This window comes from Hermetia illucens, chromosome 1, assembly GCF_905115235.1.
Source record: "Hermetia illucens chromosome 1, iHerIll2.2.curated.20191125, whole genome shotgun sequence".
Classification (NCBI taxonomy): domain Eukaryota; kingdom Metazoa; phylum Arthropoda; class Insecta; order Diptera; family Stratiomyidae; genus Hermetia; species Hermetia illucens.
The window spans coordinates 13,611,265-13,626,328 of NC_051849.1; the positions used below are offsets into that span (position 1 = coordinate 13,611,265).

Genomic DNA, 15,064 nt, shown 5'->3' on the forward strand with positions numbered 1-15,064 from the left:
CTTCCACGAAGATTACTATCATTATAATGCGATTACTCAAGGAATGTTGGTTCGATCTCAATCCGTATCTACAAGCATTCTTCTTACATTCAGCAGAATACGAGTATTATCGCGATGAGAGAGTGAACTGGGTCAAGTATAACATGAAGCGATTAACGAACAAAGTAAATATGTACATATATGTATGTGGATAGGTGTGATGAGTTGCTCAACCTACGACCAGAACCGCTAATAAGTTGATTAAATGATATTCATCGAACTTTAGACGTCTTACGAAAGCAAAGAAAAATCTTTTTACTTCAAAGTATCAAATTGTTGCAGTGCACGAGCGCAAGTATGCGAAGGTAAAAGCTGATTAGGAATGCAATTGATGTTTTCCGTTTTAATTGTTGGAAATTGAGTTATTCAGATTCAAATCGTTTCCAAGCGCATGCCAGTACATATAACTAAAATATGTACATTTTTTAGACTTTGTATGAGACAGAACCTTATTAAAATCGGCTTATTGTCTGCCTGTCTGTCTGCACACGCACTTTTGCCGCCTAAATCAATTGAAACGAAATTTGGTGAACATATGGGAACTATAAAATCTCAGGCCTATAATGATTGGCAAACGTGCAAGCAGAAGGGGGGGGGGTGGTATTTTTTTTCTAAACGTATCAGTGTGGGATATCAAATAAAAGCTCTCTATTAGTACTTTCAGGAGCACATCTTAGTTTTAATATCCGCCGCGAATTCGTATTATCAAATAGATCCTCCCTCCCCTAAGGGGTTAAAATGTAAAAACAAAGTGAACTAACTTTCGGAAACTACCTAAATCTGAAAATATTAGGTTGTTACACATGAAATGGCCGATTTGGTACTAAAATTTGAAACGACGGTAAAGCTTACAAAAATTTATTTAATTAATCAAAATAGGTGCCAGTCGATTCGAAACACTTCTCCCAGCGAGATACAAGAGCATATATGCCAGTTTCGTAGAGGTCCAATTTTCAGGGGTTGATAAACTCGTCGAAGGCAATTTTGATGACCTCTTCATTTCTCAATTGTTATTCCGCCAAAAAATGATCCAAAGGTCCGGTAAATATGGTGGAGGAGGCAGAGTCTCATACTGCAATTCGTTCAGCTTTTGAACCGTTGTTCTGGATACTAAAGTCGTGCATTGTCACGAAGGAGTATCACACCATCTCTGCTGACCAATCTCGGCCGTTGAATACTCGATTTTTGGTTCATTTTATCGAGTTGGGCACAGTATTTCTGTGCATTTATCGTTTCTCCGGGTGCCAAAAAAGAATAGTGGATAACACCAGCTGTAGACCACCAAACAGTCGTCATTACCTTCTTTGGATGGAGACTCGGTTTCGGCATATGCTTCGATGGCTCACCAGCATCTAGCCATTGTGGTGATCAGCGACGATTGTCATATAATATCCACTTTTTATCACATGTCAGTATTCTGTGTAAAAAGGGATCGCTTCTGTTGCGGGAGAGTAAAGAACTGCAAATTTCATTTGAAGCGCCATGTTTGCTCCGTAAGGACTTGCGGAAACCATTTGTCGAGCTTTTTCACCTTTCGAAGTTGTTACAAGTGCCGGGAAACTGTCGAATGGTGTACGCCCAGTTTCTCTGCAATATCTCTCACAGACTGACGTGTGTCAGATTCGACCAGCAAACGCAGCTTGTCGTTATCAATCGATGGTCCTGTATGTCCACGTAGTTCACTTTGAAGGTTTACATCGCCTGACCGGAACCAATGCCGTGTGGTTCGTTCACTTACCATATCAGCTCCAAATGCGCTGTTAATGTTCCTGGTCGTCTCCGCTGCTTTATGACCGAGTTTGAACTCATACATTCTTTTTTCCTTTTTATTCACTGTTATTACAACGAGGGTTAAAACTGAAATGACTCCTTGAATAAATTTAGGAGTATTTATACTTCATTATCCGACGCCAACAGCGCCAACTGTTGGTGGTTTGATACAGCAAAAACGCAACTAACTTCACTTGATTGCCAAATCGGCCATTTCATATGCAACAACCTATACAAATCATGATGAGGCGCCTCTATGAAATCTACGCCTCGAAATACATCCCATTTCGATATTTACTCAAATAAATTTCTTTGTCTCCTGTTCACTCCTTTGTGGAGTATAGGGCATCCATTAAGTCTTCTTGTTCTCATTGCTCCTGTTACTCCATTCTCAGTGAGACTGCGCTTCAGTTTCATTATCATCAGTACCAGGACAAATACAAGGCGAACACAAACATCCATGACAATTGGGATTCGATTCCAGCGTAATCGATTGAGAAACTAGCACTCATTCCTTCCTTCAATCATCGTGTCGCAATGATAATGTATTGTCAATTTTTTTTAAATTGACCGCCTGAAACTGAAGGAGTCAGTTCAGCTTAAGTATACCAAATTTGTCAGCCACACAAATAACATCATCATCGTCGTCATTTTAAGGCAGTCAAGTTACGGAGAATATTGAAGATTCTGATGTAACACGGAACGAAAGTAACCATTTTCAATACCTTAGACTACACTCTCTGGAGGATTTCAGTGTTGGAGATGCGAGCAAATCCACAAAGTTGTCTACCATAAGTCTAGATTGGCTTCTTTACTACTTCATACATCACCACTTTGAATGCCAAGGAAAGCTTGGAAAATTTGTTGCCAGTCCATGAATTTCATGTTGGGCCAACCATCGCTCAACCACTATCATGTAAAATTAAAAGGGGTTGAGAAGATTATTTCCTTTCTTGGCCAATTTAGTACTTCCTGTCCTTTCCTCAGTGAGATTTAGGATGTCCGCACAGTTAGACTGTGCGGCAGTTTACTATCATCACACTTAACGCTGAGCAGATTGGCGTTATTCAATGTCAAATGGTGTCTTCGTTCTATTATATGTTTTGCAACCGTGAAATTTGTGCGTCAGTTGTTACCCCTTTTTGTTGGTTTAACCGCTTTTGTTATCCAGGTGTAGACTAGTCTTTTGATCTGTCCTATGTAAATCAAGCCACAGACTGAAGATCCTCTATGCACCCGTCTCTTTTTTTGGCCTTAACCTTAGTAAGTCGCGTTTACTGGTTGAGGTAATCCAGAATCCACGTTTATGCAGCCGTTTTCTGATATTATGTATCAAATCTGAATGGTTTAATGTCAACCATTTTCTCGGTTCTGTGTTTGCGGTTTAGAGGAACGTGGAAAATTATTACCTTGAAATCTGGCGTAGCTGCTTTTTGATCCATCTATTTTTCTTAGCTGTTTCGAGAATGTAATTCGTTTCCTCCACGTTGAGCGGCGTTGTGACCATGCTGAGGATCATGAAATTATATGCCGCCATCTTGTGATGAAAATCGTAGTTTGAGGGGTATGTCGAGGGTGAGGGGTTACTCACGTTTGGGGGTTGGTTTCTTGTAAATGACGAATTCAAAATGTTCCAGGACACGTATCTCCCTTTCTTTTTCGATTTCCGAGAATCGTTCCTGTTCCTTCCCCTTCCTAACCACTACACGTTTTCCTATTTTTAGGCCTAACTTTTTACTTCTTCCAGGAGCTGCTTCGCTATATGGGGTATTGGATCAGCGGATTCGTTGTTGGTATTATCTCACTGACCTCGTTACCTTCTTTATGAATGTTGGGGAAACATTTGATTCTAGGCAGAGAGGGTGGGACATTCTCAGTTCGGAGGCTCTTCTGATAATGAGTTTGCACTCTGCTAGATCTAGAGCCTTTTCCATTCTTTTAATGGGTCTAGAAAAGGGTCTTTCCTAATTATATGAAACTTACCTTCTTCTAACTTTTTCCGTACTGAGTTGTCCTATGCTTCTTTGTTCATAATGACTACCGACTTTCCCCCGAAAGCACTACCTTGGAGTATCACCGCTTTGAAGTTAAGTTTCCGTGAGGTGAAAGTTCTTTTGTTAAATAATAAATTTCCTGCCAGTCAGTGGCGACTCGAGAATTCTATGAATATTCTGTCTGATCCCATGCACATTTATTCGCTTTCTCTGCTGCTCTCTCTATCCATTCCGCTGAAACCAGCACGAATATTGTCCAAAATACTAAAAGTAGAATTACGTACAGGCACTGCAGTAACCCCGACAATACGTACGACGAACGGCAAAGAGGAGAAGTTCCGTTTCGAAAAAATTGGGCGTTCTGTTCTCTGGACGTACGAAGTCACAAAAAATCAGAAGGAAGTGCCGTGAATTTCCCTCGGAAAGTATGCAGGATAAAGCAGCAGACCTAGTACTGCCACGAGAAACCTGGACGATCGTAGAAAATTGCATTTGCGGTCCGGCGTTGTTTTATGCGCTGATTCTAGTTTAAAGTGCTGGTACTTCTTGGTGTTTGAAAAGGAAACTGGTTTGCGAGAGACGTGCATAATTACAGTGCATAACTGCACGTACGCAAGGAATCTGAAAAGCTACCAGTGACAAGAGGAACTACCGTAACACAGCAGACGGCCAAAACCTAGGAAAAGTTTTTGTTTTGTTGAGGATGCTTGGAGTTCTGAGTGCGCGTCCACTTGATGACGGACCGGAGCACTTGTGAAACAACTTACTTCCTCTCTTGTGGTCCACGAACTCCTCTTTTTGGATTAAACACCCAAGTTCAAAAAGAAAAGAAAAAATCTTGACTGACGGTTTCGTCCAGGGCAGAGGCAACTCATCAGACGCTACCTCACCTCTGCTCTCGGAGCAGCGCTCTTTTTGTTTTGTTTTTTTTTTTTGTTTTTATGAAGCGATTACCACCCGTCACCACTTTCGGTCACGCTGCTCTCAGGGCAGAAGTGAGGCAGCGTCTGATGAGTTGCTCCTGCCCTGGACGAAACCGTCAGTCTTTTCTAGGAAAAGTCGCCAGTAGCGAGCGGCCACGACGATAACGAGACAGAATTTGAGGAAAGCACGTTTTCTGTGGAAAATTTCCTGCAATTTCCCAGTGTGTGGGTTTGTGAGTGCATCTGGTGGTTTCATTGTCGACAGCAGAGGCGGACTACCACCTATCCGTCGTGCAACAACAATAGCTACCGCAATTGTCTCCTGTCAGTTATAAATCGCTGTAGTCTGTAGACAACGAATGAACAAGTCAGAACAGTCAACAGGGAACCGGTTCCGAGCTTGCTCAAAAGCGGACCTGAAACCTAATTTGGAGCTCGCGAATCGGACCCCGTGTTTGTCAATTGTCACTTCGCAGTCGAAATTTCCATGCAAATCCGCGTTGACAGAACGCCGGTCGAAAGACGGATGCTGACCAGAACCGAATTCACATTGGAGTCCCAGCTCAGTAGACAGAAACTAAATGCAAGCGCTCGTTGGAAATCAATCCTTCGAGGAAGATTTCCTTGTTCAAGTAGAATATGTTGATGATCATATGAAAACGTTTGAGCAGTTGTTAAAATGAAAAAAATAAATCGGGGGGTCGTTTTTAAGGTATTGTGTCAAACAAAACCTGATTAAAATTGATTCAATATCTATCTGTCCGTCGGTCTGTTACACTCAATTTACTCCGAAACGACTGCACCGCGATCATTTGAGGTGCTGTCCGCTACGGTCGATAAAGTCCATGAGGTGTACGCGCACTGCGTGTTCGCGGAAATGTCTAGGAATAAAAGGTGGCTTCACCTGCGGGCGCAGTCTTCAAGCTGACAGCGACTGTGAGTTCTTTGCGTTCGGGAGGTAGATCTCGATTACAGTCACGGTCAGGTTCGAGTAGTCGCACCCCCGGGCTCCCAACGGCCCCGACGAGTTGCTGGTATTACCGTAAATTCGGAGCTCAAACAAATAAATGTACCACATTCAATGCAGAAAACTAGGCTGGGTGCCTCGGCGGTGGCTACCCGAAGCGCAGTACCACGTCGCCTTACAATTTTCGACCCCTTGAGCAGAACAGCCCTACCGTGTAACTATGGGCAGCTGGTGGATCTGCAAAATTAAGCCTTGATAGACTTCGCTGCCTTTTTGATTGTTTTCGATGCATTGATGAGCAGCACCAAATGAACATTACCGGCTCCCCAATCTTCTCAAAGATGCTGATGTCTACTATCATATCAGAAACTAGCTATTAGAAAAAAGTTTTCGATGGTCTTTTGAAACAGGGTATAAGTAGACCCTCCAATAGCTGTTAGTCACCTCCATTTGACTCCTGAGCCAAATGGCGTCTGAATGCTCAGACTATTCCGACCGATACCTTATTCAACCCATCCATGACTTCGTGCATTTCTTGACGAACTGCCGCGTTTTCAGGATCTTCTATCTGGCCAGCGCGTATCACCAAATCCCTGTAGCTTCCGATGACATTCCGAAAACGGCTATCTTTCTTCGAGTTTACCAGGATGACATTTAGCTTGTGCAACGCTGCGCAGACATTTCAGAGATTCAAATCTCTGTCCTACGAAACTGTTTCGTCTACATGAACGTTTTGATCGCCTCTTCTTCCGAATCTGACCATTTTTCATCGTCTCCTTGATGTCGGGTTCGTTCTAAAGGTTCAAAACTGCAAATGCCTACAAATATAATAATAACCGTCGGCACAACAATCCAATTGGATCAGGGCCTTGAAGTGTATTAGAGTTCTTTATTCAAGACCGTAACGGTACCCTGCAGCATTATACTACCCTATAAGAGGCAATGTGGTCAGCATTGCGTTCGTTGGAGATTATTACCCTGATTTGACTCAGGTACTCATTCACAGATGAGTCGACTGGTATCCAAAATTCAGTCACGATAACAAATCCCTCTGCAACCAGTGAGATTTGAACCGCGACCTTCCGCATGACAGCTGTAGCTCAAACCATTCAGCTATCCGGACACATTTCTACAAATTCCTACAAAAGCAGGTGAAATTTTTCGGCCACATGATCACCTCTGACGAATTCAACCCGACTCAAAGAAGGTTGAAGCGATCAAGAACTTTTCCCTGCCAACCGCGACGAAGGATCTACGAAGGTTCTTGGGGACGTTAAACTTCTATCCTCGTTTTCTGCCCAAAGCCTAAAGTGACGTACAGGTACGGTGACACTAGTAATGTAGAATCAATCGGAGTACGATCTTTTTCTGGATGGTCCTACTTATGTATGAACACTTTCTGAAAGCATGCAAAAATGAAAGGCACATTGACACAACCACAAATCCATACCATGCCAAAAAAACCGAGGTTTTACATAATAGCTACTTTTTACTAGTGTCAAATATCCAAAACTCAAAAGTATGGTTAGTGGAACGGAAAAATTAACTTAAGGGGGTCGTCTAGTATCAATTCCATTTTTTAATGCGTTTTCTATGCATTATTTTTTTGGAAAACTATCCAAATCGATCAAATACTGAAGCTCCATCGAAGCACTCGGTCGACACGTGCTTCTACGCCTCTGTACTTGCCGATCTCTCACGTGTCTATACCAGTGCGTGGACTCGCACCGGATCTTGAAAGTAACTGCGAAAACATAGGGATTCGCGTAAGCCTACCGAGCTTAACCAAAACGCAAGCTAAGACCTAAAAAAAGAAAATAAAAAAACGACGGTTTGATTGCGCGCGGGGAGCCTTGAATCTCCGGAGCCGAGTGTCGCGATTGAGGGGGAGGGGGGAAGATCCACGACGGATCACAGTCTCGATCCCTGTTTTTCCTGCCCCAGATATCTATTGAGAGGCGGCCTCTGAGGTTCCCTACCTTTCTTGACACCCTCCGCCCATTATTCTAGAGAATGTCCGTAAAATGTGGGAGCTTTGCGGGGCTAAGGAGGAGGAGAGACGAAGGGAGTTCTCAAATCTAAAAAATGCAATTATATTTCATGACGTAGAAGTATATTTTCATGCAAAAAACGATAATTGGAAAGTAACAAAATAAAATAAATCAGTACAGTATCCAAGGAGAATTCAAGAAGAGAAAAATAATAAAATAGTTATCATTAACGGCGCAACAACCGGTCTCCGGTGTAGATAGCCCGGTTTTGCCCTGAGGTCCACCAATTCGATATCCCTAAAAGCTGTCTGGCGTCCTGACCTACGCCATCGCTCCATCTCAGGCAGGGTCTGCCTCGTCTTCTTTTTCTAACATAGATATTGCCCTTATAGAGTTTCCGGGCTGGATCAGCGTTATCCATACGGATTAAGTGACTCGCTTACCGCAGCCTGTTGAGCCGGATTTCATCCACAATCAGACGGTATTGCTCATAAAAATAATAAAGTACAAATAAACAATGAAATCCGCCGTAGCCGAATTCAAGCCCGGTTGTGAAAGGAGGAGGGACGGATAGCTTTAATCTGAATGGCTGTACACCACTGCACTGCTGTGTCAGGGGGTAGGAGAGGAAAGTACAGAAACTTTGCAGTCTTGCAGATTACCCGCTGAGGAAGCTATCATCACACCCGGCAGTTAGGTGCAAAACGCAAACCTAGAAATGAGGATAGGGAGAAATTTGAGGTCTGACTTGGTGACTGGGTCGAGTTCCAGTGATGGACAGCACGGCTCCGAAACCGCTGTTTCGTCACAATCTGTGGCGACCATTTTAGCAGGTTCGCGATGGCAGCGGATGAAGTGGGCTGAGGAAATGAACCTCTTCATCATCCGCTCCTACTACGAAATATAATAACAGCAGAGAAGGGTACAACATCTAACCACCCTCTGTTGCACCAAAGATTCCCCCAATTTGCGCACTTGACTGTGCAGCGGGTCGCAGACCAGTATCGCTTTATAACTCGCAGCGACACAATCCCGGCTATCATCAGGGAGCGTTTGTCTTAAGGTCGTTGCGGAAACTGTTGACCAAGATTCAATTGGGGCAGAGGCGGCAGCGTCAACAACATCACGCCGCACTGCACCCAACATTTTCAGTAGTCACCGGAGCACTCTTCCCCACCGTCCAGCAGAAGTCTCTCTGAGGTTCGGGACCAATTCCAAAAAGTGTGTATAGAATTCTCGAAAATGGATCCTTTGCATAGACCAAGTATTCCCAGGCTTTATGCATCTCCAGCAACTCCGAGAAATCTATCTCAAATCAATGATGAAATTGCATCTCGACTGTGTGCTGATATGTCGCTATTGCAGCTACTTATGTATTGATTTCCACCCTTCCTCATTACCTCATCCCTAGAAACGCATTGTGCAGGACCCCGCGGACGAAAGATTACTTGCTTACCAACCCTCTACAAATTCATAACGTCCACTATTAGTGAAAGGGTCAATGTGCACCTCGAGACCAACAACATTCTGTCCGAGAAGCAGAAGGGCTGTCGAGTTGGGTCAAGGGGTTGCAAAGAGCAACTTATTCTCGACTCGGTAGTTGTAGGTCAAGCAAGTAGCGGCCAAAGAAATCTCTTTAGTTACTGTATTGATTACGCCATGGCTTTTGACAGTGTCTCGCATACCTGGCGTCCTACGTCTGTATCGTATTGATTCAAAACTGATAAAGTTTTTGGCGACAGTCATGGAAGGGTGGCTCGCATGAGGATAGTAATACCTCAGAGCTTATCTGTAGACGGAGAGGCATCTTCAGGGGGATTCGGTGAGTCCCCTCTGGTTTTGCCTGGCACTGAATCCCCTTTCATGGCAACTGAATGATGCTAGAAAATATGGTTTTGCAATAAAATATGGCCTTACTTAGATAACATCAAGTTGCATGCTCGTACTGACGACCGCCTTAGAAGTCTGTTGCGAATAGTAGACATCTTCAGCCGTGATATTCGGAGGAAGTTTAGATTAGACAAGTGTCGAATCCAAGCCATTCGCTAAGGCCATCACCCGTATGCCAGACATAGCACTGGTGACCTCCACATCGAAGCTATGACCGAGACAGACCTAGGAATTCTGTAAAGAACCCATGCTCGAGTTGATTGTCTCAAGGATGCTTTGCTGTCCGAATTCCTGTAAAGGATAAATTTGGTATTTCGTAGGGGAGAATAAAGTAGGCGCATTTACTATATTCGCTATCCCTTCACTGGCTTATGCATACGGAATATTGCCGTGGATGAAGAACGACCAGGGGCAGATACGGACTACTATGTCCAAATTCCGAATAATAATAATAATTGGCCCAACAATCCAATTGGATGAGGGCCTTGAAGTGTTTTGGAACATTACATTCAAGACCGTAACGGTACACTATAGGATTATAGTACCTTATAGGAGACAATGTGGTCAGCATTGCGCTCACCCGAGATTATAACCCTGATTTTACTCATTCACAGCTCAGTCGACTGGTATCCAACGTCAAATCACGATACAAATCCTACTGCTACCCATCAGATTTGAACCACGACCTTCCATACGACAGCCTTGTACTCTAACCTCTCAGTTATCCGGAATGCATCATCCGAACTCTGCTGTGGAGCGGATGAACCTGCCTCGTGACATCGGAGGTAGGGAGGTGGTTGACATGACGACACAACATCATCGCCAAATCGACTCGCCATGCGCTTATTTTTATAGCAAAGAGCAAGCGAGTCCCTTGCATGCGGCTGTCTGTAAGGCTGACTGTGGGCTGACTCCACTCCTTGAAAGATCGATCTTTCAATCCTCTGAGTAGAGGGAAGTTGGACCAAGAGCGGATCGATGAATGGAAGTCGAAGGCAATGTATATTAAACACGTGAATTGTCTTGGCAGCCATTTGTCGAACAGATGGCCATGTGCTAGGGAGCTCTTTGCTAAGACGCAAGGATCCGTGTGTGCCATTCAAGACGGTCTGGTCGCCAATGGAGCTTATAAAAAAAACTCATAATGAAAGTGCGGTTGGAGAACGACCAGTGCAGAATGTGTGGTTCGCCGTTAGAGACGTTGGACCATTTCATTTCTGGCTACACTGTTTTGGCAATTGTGCAATACACCACTAGGCATAATGCTGTATGTAAAGTGACCCATCAAAACCTTGCATACAAGCATGGACTGATCAAGGGGACAGGTTTACCGATATGAGCTGGAAGCAGTACTTGATAGTTCTCCTCACAGCATGTATTGGGACTGGCAAGTTCTAACTGATCGCAACATTCCACCCAATAAGCCTGACGTGCTGTTAGTTGACAAAACGGGTCGTTCCGCATAGTGGGATAACTACACTCTATTTATCTCTTTCCCTGATCTCAGCATTTTATTTTTGTTTTACTGAGGATAGTACAGAATACGTTGCCTCAAATCCTCCTCCTTTACCAGGGCTTGGGACCAGCATACTATGTTAATAACATGGCGGAGTTATATTGTCAGCTACAGGTATTGTATCAAAATCCCTCACGGCTTCCCTTGATATCCTGGGACTCTCACACACTCTGGTTTAAACCACGCGGAAATATACCATTCTGGATACGTGCTCGATGTTGCGGTGAGTTCTCGACGGATTCTCCCATTAACGACGAATTTACAACCAATTCTTCCTTCTTTTCGCTAGCCTCTCCCTGACACTCCTAGAAATCAGAAAGCGTGACTTCACAAAAGATGACGACCTAACTACTCCTTAGCAATCCAAAATAAATATCTGCTTTTACAGAAATTTAGCGTTTTCGATTCGTCCGGAAAATGTTCCCCGAATCCCGCCAATCTTTCACCTTTTCGTTAGGTTATCTCTCAATAAAATCTCGCGATTTCGTTCCACTTCCTTCATTTGCAAGTGTGATTTCTTGCAGTCAGAAACCTCCTCCACGAACAGCACAGCTGTCAAATCACACACACTTTTAGCAAGTCCGAAATCTGAAATTTCTTCATCAACAGCCAGAAATGAACTCTCTGCCTATCAGCTGTCTCTTGATCAGCCGGTCTCACCAAATCTGAGCTTGAACTTCTACTTCTAGAGTTCATGTTGCCAGCAACATACGCAGTAGTGTTGCCGGATGCGGTAGATCATTCCCCTCTGTCACGATCAATGAGCAATATGCAGCGAAATTTAAGATATTATAATTACATACTATAGAATGCATTATCTGAACAAATTAATCCCGAAAAGGGTGAATGAAATCCCGCTCCTGTCTGGAAGCCACCTCCACTACAAATTGCATCTGCAGAATCTTGGGTATACCAAATTTTAGCGACGTGCGCTGACTGCCAGTCTCATCTAGGGTATTGGGGCGAACGCGAATGCTACACTGCAGCTATTATAGTTTTTCGAGACCGGTTCCCGAGGAAGGATAGCTGAGGCCAAACACAAAAAAGGCAGATGCCGCTGGCATTTGTTGGAATGCTTCGATGAAATTGCACGCATGTGTGGGCAGAACTGAACTGCCGCATGAAATATCTTTATAGCTGTTCAAGCAGAATGAACAAAAATAGCAGATGATGACCTCGTAAGAACGATAACGTCCAAGTAAACTTCTCCCAACTGATTTTCCGAAATCTGAAATTCGTCCCCATTCAAGATAAAAATCGAACAAATCGGCTGATTGAAAACCTTCGAAATATTTGAAACAATCATACAAGCACTCAATTAAAGATTAATTGAAAAGCTATTTGCCATATTATTGTCCTGAATGAGACGGAACATCATCCAGCGAGTTTTATTGACATTTAATTAAATACATATGTACGCACGCCTGGCACTAAACCTCGTCTCTTTACGATATTGTTTATACGCCATATTATATTGTAGTCTTCCCAGCAACAACAAAGACCATGATTACATTCGTTATTGCCGATATTGACAATGATGACAAAGATATGATGGAGGATACAGTCTATCGACGAAATATACTTATCGGCATCCGTACATAAATGCCTGTGTTTATCGTTTCATTGGATGATTGTCAAAGTAAATATTGGGAATATTGTGTGATTGCAAGAGATAAAACTTTGATATTCGATACATCTGCGTTCATGTGTAAAATGTCACTCACCCTGGAACAAACACAGTGAGTTCAGCAAACAAATCCGAGCTCTTAGATCTGTCCTACCCCCCTGCAGACGGCCCAATAGATGGTAATACGAAAGGTCCCTGACTGCGTACATATGATATTTACAGATAATCGCAAGGAATGCTATGCTCAGGTGTACCTAGTTGATTGTATTGCAAATTAGCGCTATCTGGAGTGAAATAAGAGAATGATATAAGTGTATCGAGTTCGTAGCCCCTCGGTATGTTGACGCTTTCACTCTCCCACGGCAATGATATCAGTAACATTACCAACTCACGTAGTCATTGGAATATCTTAAGTTTTACGTTCGATTGGATAAGCCTTTGATATTGAATTGCTTCTAAGCTTGACAGGCTACTTTCGGCTGGTATTGTATTCCCAGAAAATCTTCCATTGTGAAGCGAATATACAAATAGGATGGGCGAGATATTCTGCACCAAATCCAAAAGTCAGCTTCGAGTAGACCCAATCCCCTGGCATACTGTACGCATCAAGTTGCGCCTCCATACTTTTCATCTCTTCCGTCAATACCCTCGACATTTGCTTCAATAATGCATTTGATGAAAATTAATGATGAAAACCGCATCCAAAAAAACAGCGAAACAATCTATCTTCGACGGAACAGATGGTTCGCTACGCATAGATCACAACATTTTGAATATTTCCCTCCCAGACATGAATAAAGGCGGACTAAGAAAATAAATAAATCTCTACAGATCGCTGAGGAAGAAAAAAATCAATAGAAAGAAACATGATTCCTAGAGCAATTCCTCACTTTAATCTTTTTGACGAACTGTTGATAGGAACAGAGGGAAAGTGACGACTTTATTGATGATCTGATTATTTTCCATAAAATTTTTATACTGATTGTGATGAAAAGCGAAAGTTTGAGGAGAAAGGAGTGTTCTAACATCAAACATCTGGCGGACATTCGTGGGTGAGGAAAGGTTAGTGAACCTAAGGATTTTACATGTGTTCAAAGGTTAAAGAATAGTGCAAGGAGCGTGGTTTATTATTGAATTTCTGACAAGTAGAAGACCAGGAGCTCGATGCTTTAGGTATAAAAGATTTTTTGTATTTCTCCTATATTCGGGGGTAGAACTGTTCCATTTGTAAGTAGCTCTTAATGTACTATACTAGGTCTGATCAAAAAGTTCCAGGACTTTTCAAATTGCGCGAGTGTGTCCAACAAAACGATTTGTTCTGCGGGCTTAGGTTGATTTTCAAGGAGTCTTCCAGACTTCTCCTCTCTGAGAAAAATCGTGAACAGTGGAACATAATATGCTCCGGGCCCTCAGGTATGCAACGACATTCAGGACAAAAGGGAGAATCATCCAGCCTGAATTAGTGCATATACTTCCTGTAACCACTATGTCCTGACAGGAATTGCGTCAGATGGTAGTTAATCTCACCGTGTCATCGCTGGATGAAGAGTGCCTCAATACGGGGAATCAAAGCGTGGGTCCAGTGACCCCTTTGCGAGTCATCCCACCGTTGCTGCCACTCTTCCAGCGACTCTCGCCTTGCCGTCTTTCGATATTCTGCATCCTTCTTAAGAAGATTCATTTTCCTTTTCTCGGAAGACACAGAGGAATGCGTGGCGGGATATTCGGAAGTCTTCTACACCGATGGTTCAAAAACGGAAGAGGTTTCTGGAGCCGGAGTCTACCTCCTAAGGGCGGTGAACTGGATGATTGACGAGCGGTTGAAGGACAGGCGCATCGCAATCTGCAGTGACAGCCAAGCTACATTGAGGGCATTGAGTAGTCCTTTGATCACCTAGATAATCGTTCAGAAATGCAGAAACCGTTTGAACTCTATCTCTAGATTCAATACGGTGGAACCACTGTGGGTACCTGGTGACTGTGGCGTAGAGGGAAATGAAAACTCGGATGCTTTAGGGAAAGAGGGGTCAATCTCCCCTATGCCGGGACCGGAGCCAGCAATTGGAGTATCAGTAGCATTGGCTAAGTCTGTTTTCAAAAACTGGGAACAAGCTTCCCATAATAACAAGTGGCAGAGCCTAAATGGTGCTCGACACACCAAACTTTTCCTGCCAGAACCGAACATACCTACCGCAAAGTTTACCCTGTCGAAAAGCAGGAGAACCTACAGGTGTATTGTGGCCATTCTGACAGGCCATAATTCACTAGGTGGCCATATGTTCAGAATAGGAATTACTCAAGATGATACGTGTCCCTCCTGTAATGAGGAAGCGGAATCCCCGGAGCA

At 43.4% G+C, this 15,064-nt stretch overlaps 1 protein-coding gene across 2 annotated transcripts in view; it reads left to right on the forward strand.

Annotated features, from left to right (window-relative positions):
• LOC119661688 (neogenin) overlaps nt 1-15,064 on the forward strand; it is a 480,846-nt gene that overhangs the window by 125,976 nt on the left and 339,806 nt on the right. The gene's annotated exons all lie outside the window — the stretch shown is intronic.